The sequence below is a fragment of the Culex quinquefasciatus genome, chromosome 3 (genome assembly GCF_015732765.1).
Source record: "Culex quinquefasciatus strain JHB chromosome 3, VPISU_Cqui_1.0_pri_paternal, whole genome shotgun sequence".
NCBI lineage: Eukaryota > Metazoa > Arthropoda > Insecta > Diptera > Culicidae > Culex > Culex quinquefasciatus.
The window spans coordinates 143,959,635-143,971,248 of NC_051863.1; positions in this window are offsets into that span (position 1 = coordinate 143,959,635).

Consider the following 11,614-nt stretch of genomic DNA (forward strand, 5'->3'; position numbering starts at 1 on the left):
ATAAAATGAATATGTCAGGTTTTCTTTTACGAATTTTAGAATAAAAAATCAGTTTCAGGATATTACTTTTGAGGAAAAAGAAACCAACAAAAGCAGTTGGTCATTACAACTGGACTTTTATGAAATTGATGTCAGTAAACGCTTTAGTTTCGTCAAGGTATGGTTGTTTTGGGATCCCTTTACACGCTTAATCGACAAAATTGAATTTGAATGAATTTCCAGCGCAAGAATAAATTTGTAGATTTCGGGTACCGTAAACCGGGGTGACTTTGATAGGATTTTAATTTGTTTTTGGAATATTTTCCAACAGGTAAGGTTTTTCTCAAGATTATTATTTTTAAAACATGTACTGGGGTAGGACACACAAAGTCCATGCACTATTTTGGAAAAAAAGATTTTTCAATAGTGTTTAGAAAAATAGTTACGTTCAAAATTCTTAGTTTTGAATCCGGGGTGACTTTGATAGTCATAGTTTTCCTTGTTAAAATCATAATTAAGATGTTCAAACTTTATTTGTACGTTAAATGTACCATCACTAAAGTAGCTGATAAGTTTTTAAGAAAAAAAAACAATGTTTATATTTAGTTAACTAAGTTCATAAGATTTTTAACAAAATACATACAAATTTTAGGTAAAATTGTTAAAAAGTCGGAATTTTGCTTAAAATTTGTTAAAACTAGTTTTGTTTATAAAATTATTGATTTATATTGCATTTTATACTGAATTCGAAGCACGAATCACAAGTTTACACATTTTACATGAAATTTGTTCAACTGAAATTGCCTATAAATTTGGAGCTATTTTGCCTTCCTCACTGAGGTAAGGCTATAATCCTGCTCTGAAAATTAACTTTTTATTAAAAGCTCTTAGACCCACCTTCATGCATACATATCGACTCAGAATCGAAAACTGAACAAATGTCTGTGTGTATGTGTGTGTGTATGTGTGTGTGTATGTGTGTGTGTATGTGTGTGTGTATGTGTGTGTGTATGTATGTATGTGACCAACAAACTAGCTCATGTTTCTCGGCACTGGCTGAACCGCTTTGACCCGAACCTGTTGCATTCGACTTGGTTTAGGGTCCCATAGATCGAGTTTTATACAGATTGAAGTTTCGATAAGTAGTTCAAAAGTTATGTATAAAAATGTGTTTTCACATATATTTGGATCTCACTTAACTGTATGTAAACTATGTCCGGGTCCATCATCCGACCCATCGTTGGTTAGGTAATCAAAAGACCTTTCCAACGAGTCCAAAACAATGAAGATCTGGCAACCCTGTCTCGAGATATGGCCCCTTAAGTGATATTGATGTACTTTTTGGAAGCCGGATCTCACTTAAATGTATGTAAACTATGTCCGGGTCCATCATCCGACCCATCGTTGGTTAGGTTATCGAAAGACCTTTCCAACGAGTCCAAAACAATGAAGATCTGGCAACCCTGTCTCGAGATATGGCCCCTTATGTGATATTGGTGTACTTTTTGGAAGCCGGATCTCACTTAAATGTATGTAAACTATGTCCGGATCCACCATCCGACCCATTGTTGGTTAGATTATCGAAAGACCTTTCCAACGAGTCCAAAACAATGAAGATCTGGCAACCCTGTCTCGAGATATGGCCCCTTAAGTGATATTGATGTACTCTTTAGAAGCCGGATCTCACTTAAATGTATGTAAACTATGTCCGGGTCCATCATCCGACCCATCGTTGGTTAGGTTATCGAAAGACCTTTCCAACGAGTCCAAAACATTGAAGATCTGGCAACCCTGTCTCGAGATATGGCCACTTAAGTGATATTGATATACTTTTTTGAAGCCGGATCTCACTTAAATGTATGTAAACTATATCCGGATCCACCATCCGACCCATCGTTGGTTAGGTTATCGAAAGACCTTTCCAACGAGTCCAAAACAATGAAGATCTGGCAACCCTGTCTCGAGATATGGCCCCTTAAGTGATATTGATGTACTTTTTGGAAGCCGGATCTCACTGAAATGTATGTAAACTATGTCCGGGTCCATCATCCGACCCATCGTTGGTTAGGTTATCGAAAGACCTTTCCAACGAGTCCAAAACAATGAAGATCTGGCAACCCTGTCTCGAGATATGGCCCCTTAAGTGATATTGATGTACTTTTTGGAAGCCGGATCTCACTTAAATGTATGTAAACTATATCCGGGTCCATCATCCGACCCATCGTTGGTTAGGTTATCAAAAGACCTTTCCAACGAGTCCAAAACAATGAAGATCTGGCAACCCTGTCTCGAGATATGGCCCCTTAAGTGATATTGATGTACTTTTTGGAAGCCGGATCTCACTTAAATGTATGTAAACTATATCCGGGTCCATCATCCGACCCATCGTTGGTTAGGTTATCGAAAGACCTTTCCAACGAGTCCAAAACAATGAAGATCTGGCAACCCTGTCTCGAGATATGGCCCCTTAAGTGATATTGATGTACTTTTTGGAAGCCGGATCTCACTTAAATGTATGTAAACTATGTCCGGATCCACCATCCGACCCATCGTTGGTTAGGTTATCGAAAGACCTTTCCAACGAGTCCAAAGCAATGACGATCTGGCAACCCTGTCTTGAGATATGTTGTACTTTTTATTCCGGATCTATAAAATAGATGAAATTTGTGTACAGCTATTGTTGGTAATGAGTGAGGAAGGCTCCAACCACATAGGTGGATTAAGTTAGTTTTTTAATTGTGTTTCAAAAACATATATTATTTATTATTTACAAACTTTTTTAACCTTCTCCTAGTGAAAAATTGTCCAAAGAATCCGAAAATGCATTCAGTTTTCCGATTAAAAATCATGTTCATTGAGAAAATCATGACACTTTGAGAAGTTTTAAATAATTACTTTCATCAACATTTTCTTAACTATAGTTAACTCACTTTTCAAACTTTTCAAAATTTTATGAAAAATTCTTCTTGAGGTACTTTGAACACTTCTCTACCACGGTCAGTATATTTCTAAACCATTCCTTACGTATTTTAGTTGTACTCTTCGTTTTGCGAAAAAATCGCAAACCTATCAAAGTCACCCCGGCTATCAAAGTCACCCCGTTTTACGGTAAATATGCAAATTAATCTCTCAGAGATGAATGATACCATGAGGGCCAGGAGTGTCATCATTTGTACAAAAAATTTACAACTTTACTGACTTCAACTTCATGAATTGTCGAGTTGTGAATTGGAAAAATAAATGAAAAATATTATCGATGTTATTTTTGAAATTATGTTTTGAAAACTGATACAATCCAATAATTAAAAAAAAAAGAATTTCGCCAGCTTCTAATGAGAATCATGAGAATCGGTGTAAGAAACTTGATTAAAAGAGTCTTCTGACACTGACGCTGAGATAGAAATTGGAAAGAGAATTTGTCTCTTTACTCTCAACGGCAAACTCATGGGAACTTGACGACCTTTCAAATAAAATTATGTTTGAGACTGGAAAATCATTTGAAAATCGACAACCTCTGTTTTTCAACTTTTATATTTTTAATATCGCGACATCTTCAAAAGGGGCAGGATAAAGGACCATTCGAGAAACGATTTCATAAAATGTTTATTTATGTTTTTTAATAGGAAGATATTAACACAAAATTAAGTGTTAAAAAAGTACGCACACTTTAAAATTTCACTTGCAGACTCTAAACTGAAAAAATCTCGTTGAAAGAGCGTGATTTTTGTCTGTTTTTTTTCAGCTGCTCATAAAATCTAAAATTTTACACATTTTATGATAAATTTACCGTTTTTAAATTTCATTTTGATTTCCTCACTGTGGTAAGGCTATAATACTGCTATAAAAATGAACTTTTGATTAAAAGCTCGAAGACCCCCCTTCATGTATATATATTGACAGAATCGAAAACTGAACAAATGTCTGTCTGTCTGTGTGTCTGTCTGTCTATGTGTCTGTGTGTTACCAATAATCTCACTGAGTTTTCTCAGCACTGGCCGAACCGATTTTGATCAAACTGGTCGCTTTTGACTTGGTTTAGGGTCCCATACATCGCTATTGAATTGTTTGAAGTTTCGATAAGTAGTTCAAAATGTATGTATGAAAATGTATTTTCACATATAACCGAATCTCACTTATCTGCATGTAAACTATGTCTGGAACCATCATCTGACCCATCGTTGGTTAGGTAATCGAAAGACCTTTCTAAAGAGTTCAAAACATTGAATATCTGGCTACCCTGTCTCAAGTTATGACCTTTTATGTGTTATTTATGTACTTTTTTGAAGTCGGATCTCATTTAAATGTATGTAAATTTCCAATCACAACATCCGTAAATCCATCATCCGATCCATCATTAGTTTTGTTATTGAAAGACCAAAGAATCTAACATATTGAAGATCTGGCAACCCTGTCTCAAGTTATGGTCACTTAAGTGATATTGGTGTACTTTTTTATTATGAATCTAAAAAAAAAAGATGAAAATTTGTGTCCAAACCCATCATATTACTAATTGTTGGAAAAGAGTAGTTGGGTGTTCGAAGGCTTGATTGTTGAGGCAATTGCAAACCTCTTTTTACACCAAAGCTTCCATCTACCCCGGGATTCGAACCGACGACCTTTGGAATGTTAGTCCAACCACGCTTACCCCATCCACATATGTGGAATAAGTTTGTTTTTTAATGTAAAAAGCGTTTATGCAAAGAGAAATCGTATTTTTAATAAAGAGCAGCAAATTTCACAAGAGTTTCGTTCTTAAGGGACCATCCATAAACCACGTGGTCACTTCTGGAAACAGGGGTGCCATTGCATCATAAAGTAGTTTTAAACTTCAAAAAAACTAATTTTTTTTTTAATTTATCGTACAATTCCACTTTAAGATGCCTAGCCTAGACGTTGAAAACGAAAAACCTTTTTTTTAAATAAGCGAAAACATTTTTAATTTCATATTTTTGATTTTGCAACTATAATTTTTTTTAAATTTAGTTAATAAAATATTTTTGATTTTTTTAAATCACTTATTTTTCATAAAATCATAGCTGCTGTTTCAGCTTTTACACCATCGAAAACTATAGCGCAAGAGATGTTTAGTCCACTAGAAAATGACAAAAAATTTTGAATTTGAAGAATTCAACTTTATGTTAGTAACAGAAAATGAAATAAAATATCGGGATCCGTGCTATTTTCTGAAAAAACCTAATCATAAACTACAACTTTACTGAAGATACCAAACGATCAAAAAATCCATTGTTATTATTTTGTCTGACTAACCTGTAAAATTTAATGAAGACTTGAATCGAAAAACTTAGTGGAATTTTTTTACAAAAGGAACAGACAAAGTTTCATTTAAATCCAACAATAAAAAATTAAAAATTTGAAGAAAAAAAAATTGAAAGCAAAATATTTATTAATTATTATTTTGAAGTTTGGGAGAAATTTTCTGAATCGTGAATCTTCTCACTTTTGTTAGATCATTCCATCTTTGTCTTCAATTTAAATCTATGGATATAAGAAATAGAAAAAAAAAACATTTTTTCGGAAAATGTTCCTCACGGTGGGAGAAGAGAATTTTAAAATAGTGGCCACGCGGTTTATGGATGGTCCCTCGGCCCTTGCTTTCAACAATAAGTCAGAATGACAGTTTGAAATATTGACAGTAGAGGTGGCAAAACCGCCCTTTTTTTGGAGCCGCTCATTTTCGCTCGCTCTTTAAAATGAGCCTCTCTTTTGAAATTTTGCTGAAAAGACTAAAAATGGTGTGATTTTTTATGTTTTTTTATTAGAATTTATTAGACATAATTTAAAAAAAGCTAAAAACGAGAAGATCTAAAAGTTCGAATAATTGGATGTGGAAAGCACCCAATCCTAAATCTAGAGTTTTGAAAATGCTATTAAATTTACAAAATTGCGTTTATTTCTGCTAAAATCAATAAAATTTTATCATGAAAAAATGTACTGTGAACTCTTTTCTACATTCTTATTTAATCAAAAAGTATATAAATGCCAAAGTTAAATTGGGCAAGAGGAGTTAGGATATGTTTATTTAGTAGTTTTTGGGCAAAAATTTCCATGTGAAGCATTTTCAATCACTCAAATTTGTTCTTTGGTTATTCTTTAATGTGTCCTTCGATCAGTTATGCAACGAAAAGTTTTATATTTTGTTAGAAAATCATTCACTATTGTAGTAATTTAAGTTCATCAAAAAGTTCACCGTGAACATAGTTCTGACAAATTTGACATTATTTATAAGCATTGAAAAATGAAAATTACTCAATGGATGGATTGAAATTAAATTAATGATATTTATAAATTTTTAAATAGACAAAAGTTTAAAAATGATTCCACCTTCGAACGGATTTTTCAAAAGACCAGAGTTTCAAAAAGAACCGCGGCTCTTTTTTGTGAGCCATGGTTCGTTCACTCTTTTTTGTGCACCGGCTCTTTGAGCGGCTCGCTCTTTTTTTGCCCACCTCTAATTGACAGCAATGTTGGAAAAAAATCTCTGGTAAAATATAGTAATTAGATGTTTAGCTGTATGGAATGCAACATGTTGAAAAAAATAGAATTATTTGAAAGCAACATTCCATTGCAATGCAACCAAGTTTGATTTTAACTTAATCCAAACAATCCGTGTCGCACAATGCTCAAGATTCCAGCAACCACACAAAAGCATTCCAAAAGCTCATCGCAGCTGCAAGCAAAAGCTTCAAATTCCAGAAAGGAAATGATTATCCTCTCACGCTATCAATACAAACCACCCACCGGAATCGACGACGACGACGACGGCAAGTTGGTAGTTCAAGTGACAGGGCGTCGACCAGGGAGACCGACTGCTCAAGAGGTCCTCCGGACAAGACTCTGTGGTGAAATGGAAAATCCGTGCGAAATGACTCTGCAGATTCTTTCGCTCTGTTTAGCAATCACTGAGGTATGGCCAGATTTACAGGGCTCGAATCGCCGGCTCAAAAAAGGGTGTTGTGAACGAGATTTCAACGACGAGAAGAGGGGTTAGCTGCTGATTCTATACTCTTCTGAAGCCAGTCAACCAGGCTCAACCAAACGAGCTTTTCGAGAGATTCTGGGAAAATAACGTCCCAAAGGTCAAGGTGATGCTGGATGACGTCCTTCTGATGAACTTTGAAGGTCTTGAAAAGGTTAATTTGAAACTGGTTCCACTCTTCTTCGTAGTTTTGAAAAGTTTTTTTTTCTGTCATTCTACCAGTTCAGCCACTTCAAACTCATCACACCCCAGGTGAACTCGTTACCCAGCCCATCACCTGCAAAACTCGTTTCAAAACTATCGTAAGCAGCAGTGGAAAGTCCAATTATTTCGTTGCGCTAAAAATAGCCCGTGTACGGCCCATATCCACAAACATTTCACCGGTGTGCCAGCAGGTTGGTGCCAACAAACGCCCACTCTACGCACCCACCGGCAGACACCATCTGACCAACCAACAACCTGGTTCAACCTGAATGAAGTTGGCACGGTATGGTCATGGAATCTGGCCGGATTTTCCGGGCCCCTGAATTGAGGCTGCCGGCGACGACGCATCAACTATTTATGAGTTCAATTTAGTTTTTCCCGAGACCCACATTTCCTGGCGGCAGCTGCAGCAGACCAGAGCAGAGTTTACAGAGTCTTGCAAACGAAACTGACGTCAGGAAGTCGGCATTAGGAGAGCAGTTTTCTTATGAGATGGCAAGTTAATACAGGAGGCTTGGGTTAACAAATCACTTTTTTGAAAGTGTTTTTTTTAGTTTTAGTTATTATTTCGGTAATTCTTCACCAACTCACACGCCTCTTGGATTTGAGCGAAACTTTGTTGTTAGGGGTAACTTTTGTCCCTGATTACAAATCTGAGTTCCATTTTTCAATATCTCGTGACGTCCTTCCATTTTTGATCATGCGAAAAACGACGAGTTTTTCAATAATTTGCAGCCTGAAATAGTGATTGTTTTTCATAACTTTTTTTCGTAAAATCGTGATAACTCCTGTTATTTACAAGCAATGTCTGCTCTACAGCTTTGTAGTACATTGTTACACTCTAAAACAGGGGTGACCAAAGTATGGCCCAGGGATGATTTTTTGTGGCCCACGGACCCATTTTGAATAATCATGTAAAATTTGCTGATCACTTGTAAAGTGATTTTATACTTTTTCAAAATTAAGGTATTTTAAACTTTTGCTAATTTTTTTTTTTACTTTTTGTTGATAAAGTGTGATAAAAGTGAAACTAGTAAATATTCATCAAACATTTTTGGAAATTCAGGCTCCCGAGCATGGGTAAATAACAAGGGAAATGCGTAATAATACCTTTCTCTGGTATCAATACCAAATTTTGGTATTCCTGGACCCTTTAAAATTTGTCTTAAGGATTATGCAAGAGCAAAATATGGTATCATACCAATTTAAGGTATTGATTTAATATTGCAAAATTGCAGCATTTGTCAATGGTCGAACACCACATTTTGGTATTCTTTTGGTATTACAGTATTTTATCAAATTCCTCTGAAACTATGGGAAAATTTTGACCAATTTTGACAAAATAATTAATTTTGCGCTAAAATGATGTATCAAAGCAAATGCTTTAATTGAAAACCGGAAATTTGAAACTTGATTTTAAACATTTTTGATATACCCCCTAAAAATTACTTGAAACTGTGGAAAATTTCTAAGTCAGGATGCCACATTTTGGTATTATTTTGGTATTGAAAGGTTTCATTAATTTTCTCTGAAACTATGGAAATTTTTGAAAAAATTTGACGAGATAATTAATTTTGCGCTAAAAGGACTTGAAACCCAAAAATGTTAAAGCTGATTTAATTTTTTTTTGTGATATACCCACTAATATTTTTTTCAAACACGTTGAAATTTCTCTAAGTCGGGATAACCAAATACTTTGAAAAACGAGTCAATCAACAGATTATTGAATTTTGGTGATTTTCAATCCAGTTTCATTTTAATAATACTTATTTACAATCTTGTTATTTTTCAGAAGCTTCAAGAACTTCAAGCACAGGCCGTTCATCAATGACAAATGCATTCGGTGTGGTGAAGAATATCACTAAGAACAACATGGAATCATCAGGTGAGTAGATTTGGCTGTTCCATATGGATCATTTCCGTTTTTTTCACTAACTGCAACTGTTGCACAAAAAATGGTATGAAAATGCCAAATTTTGGTATTTCTTGTGCAAATACCAGCGACCAAAATGTGCTCTTGGTTGCCCAGTAATAGATGGTAAAATACCATGAAATCATACCAAAATCATGTATGTGGAAGACCACAGGAATACCAAAATATGACTTTCCAAGGGCGCGGGAATACCTTAAAATAAAACCATGGCAATACCAAGTTTTGGTATTCAAGCAATGTTCAAAAATCCAGAAGACCTCAAGTTGGTATTGAAATGATTTTATTTTGTGGTATTATTTTACCTTTGGAATAACATGGTTTGGTATTGTTGTGCCCTTCCGCATACAAGATTTTGGTATGATTTTATGGTATTTTACCATCTATTACTGGGCAACCAAGAGCACATTTTAATCGCTGTTATTTGCCCAAGTAATACCAAAATTTGGTATTCCCGTGTTATTTACCCCTGCTCGGGCTTTCAGGATTTAGGCAGACTAAATTATGAAATCGGAAGAAATATGGCTGTTGCAAGTATTTTACAAAGCTTTTTTCGACAACCATCCCCTCGCCCATTATTAAAAATTGACTTGACTTTTCAAAAAAATTCAAAATATCCCTAGAAGTTTTAGTACAACCAGCTGAATCAATTAAAAATGCATTCCTCTGCGTTTAGAATCATTTTGAGCATGTTCTGGTATACAAAAAAAAAGATTTTTGGTGAATTTTCGATGAATAAATGTTTTTTTCGCTGAAATGTTTTTTGTCGAATCTTACATTTTTTGAAAAAAAAAAAAAAAATGATTGCAATTCAACTTTACTGGTGCTTAAAACATTTTCTAACATTTTTTTCGTTGAAATGTTGAAATTCTGGCTTTCAAGTGATTTTTTTATTAATCACAATAAATGTAAAGATAAAATTGCGCCGTTACATAAATTAGGCAGATTACATGTCGCCATTTTCGAAATTAAAGAAAAACTTTAAAATTGTATTGAGAACACAAGTAAATTCAGATAAAAACTTTTTTTTTTTCAAATACCTAAAACTATATAATCAACAACTCCTATAGAAAACAGCCATATTATGTTTTCTATTATTTTAATAAACAAAAACTTTGAAAAATACAAAAAAAAATTATAACTTCAGCTGATAGATGTATTTTCTACACAGTAAACAATTTCTGTGTAATATCGCATGCAATAGCATGTACATTAGGATGTAACAAAATTGACTTTTTGGCGGGCATTCAGGGGTTTGTTCCGGTGGGCATACTGAGCCCAAATCCCAAATATGAGCTTGATTGGACGTAACAGGAGCTGGCGCTCCGCCCTTCAATTTTAAATGGGATTTAACCCGTAAAAATACTTTTTTTCAAAAATGTCACTTTTTGAGGCATTTTGGCCACCAATGCGTTTACCAAAAACATCACTGGCGTGTAGGCCAGATCCTTGCGCATCTTTTGGTGTATATAACATTGAAGTTTGGAGCACCCGGGACCTCGGTACAGACCTTCAAAGTTTGGCATTTTTTCGAAAAATCGGCCCCGGCAAAATCAAATGGCGTCTCGGGCGTCGCGGGGTGCGACGCATATCTTTTTTGCCGGGGACGATTTTTTGAAAAAATGCCAAACTTTGAAGGTCTGTACCGAGGTCCAGGGTGCTCCAAACTTCAATGTTATATATACCAAAAGATGCGCAAAGATCCGGCCTACACGCCAATGATGTTTTTGGTAAACGCATTGGTGGCAAAAATGCCTCAAAAAGTGACATTTTTGAAAAAAAGTATTTTTACGGGTTAAATCCCATTTAAAATTGAAGGGCGGAGCGCCAGCTCCTGTTACGTCCAATCAAGCTCATATTTGGGATTTGGGCTCAGTATGCCCACCGGAACAAACCCCTGAATGCCCGCCAAAAAGTCAATTTTGTTACACTCTAATGTACATCACGTTTTCTCATGCACGGAGGACCCGGTGGCGCGGTGGTTAGCGGCTTCGGCTGCCGATCCCTCATGTATGCTATGGGGCCCGGGTTCGGTTCCCGCCCATCTCCTCTGGGTGTTCTGTGTTTGTCCCGTTTAGTTAGTAAATTCAGTCTGAAAAGACGGTGTGATGTCTATTATTATTTTAAAAAAAAATATTACATGCTTTTGCTCACAAAGGTGATGTGCATGCTTTTGCATGTGATTTTACCATCGGATTTATTGCTGTGATAGCCTTATAAATTAAAATAACATAATTTTTTTTATATATATCTTATTTGGCCCACATGCTCATTTGAGCTTCAAATTTGGCCCAATCTCCAAAAACTTTGAGCACCCCTGCTCTAAAAAATACCGCTGCATTGTTACAAAAAATTCAAAATTTCAAATAAATATATTTTGTTCGAAATGAAAAAAATGACGCTTCTTGGTTCCTGAAAATTCTGAAAATACATCGAATTTCACATAAAATTACATGTGACAAAAATTAAAAAATATTAACAAACACCTTCCAAATTTACACAAT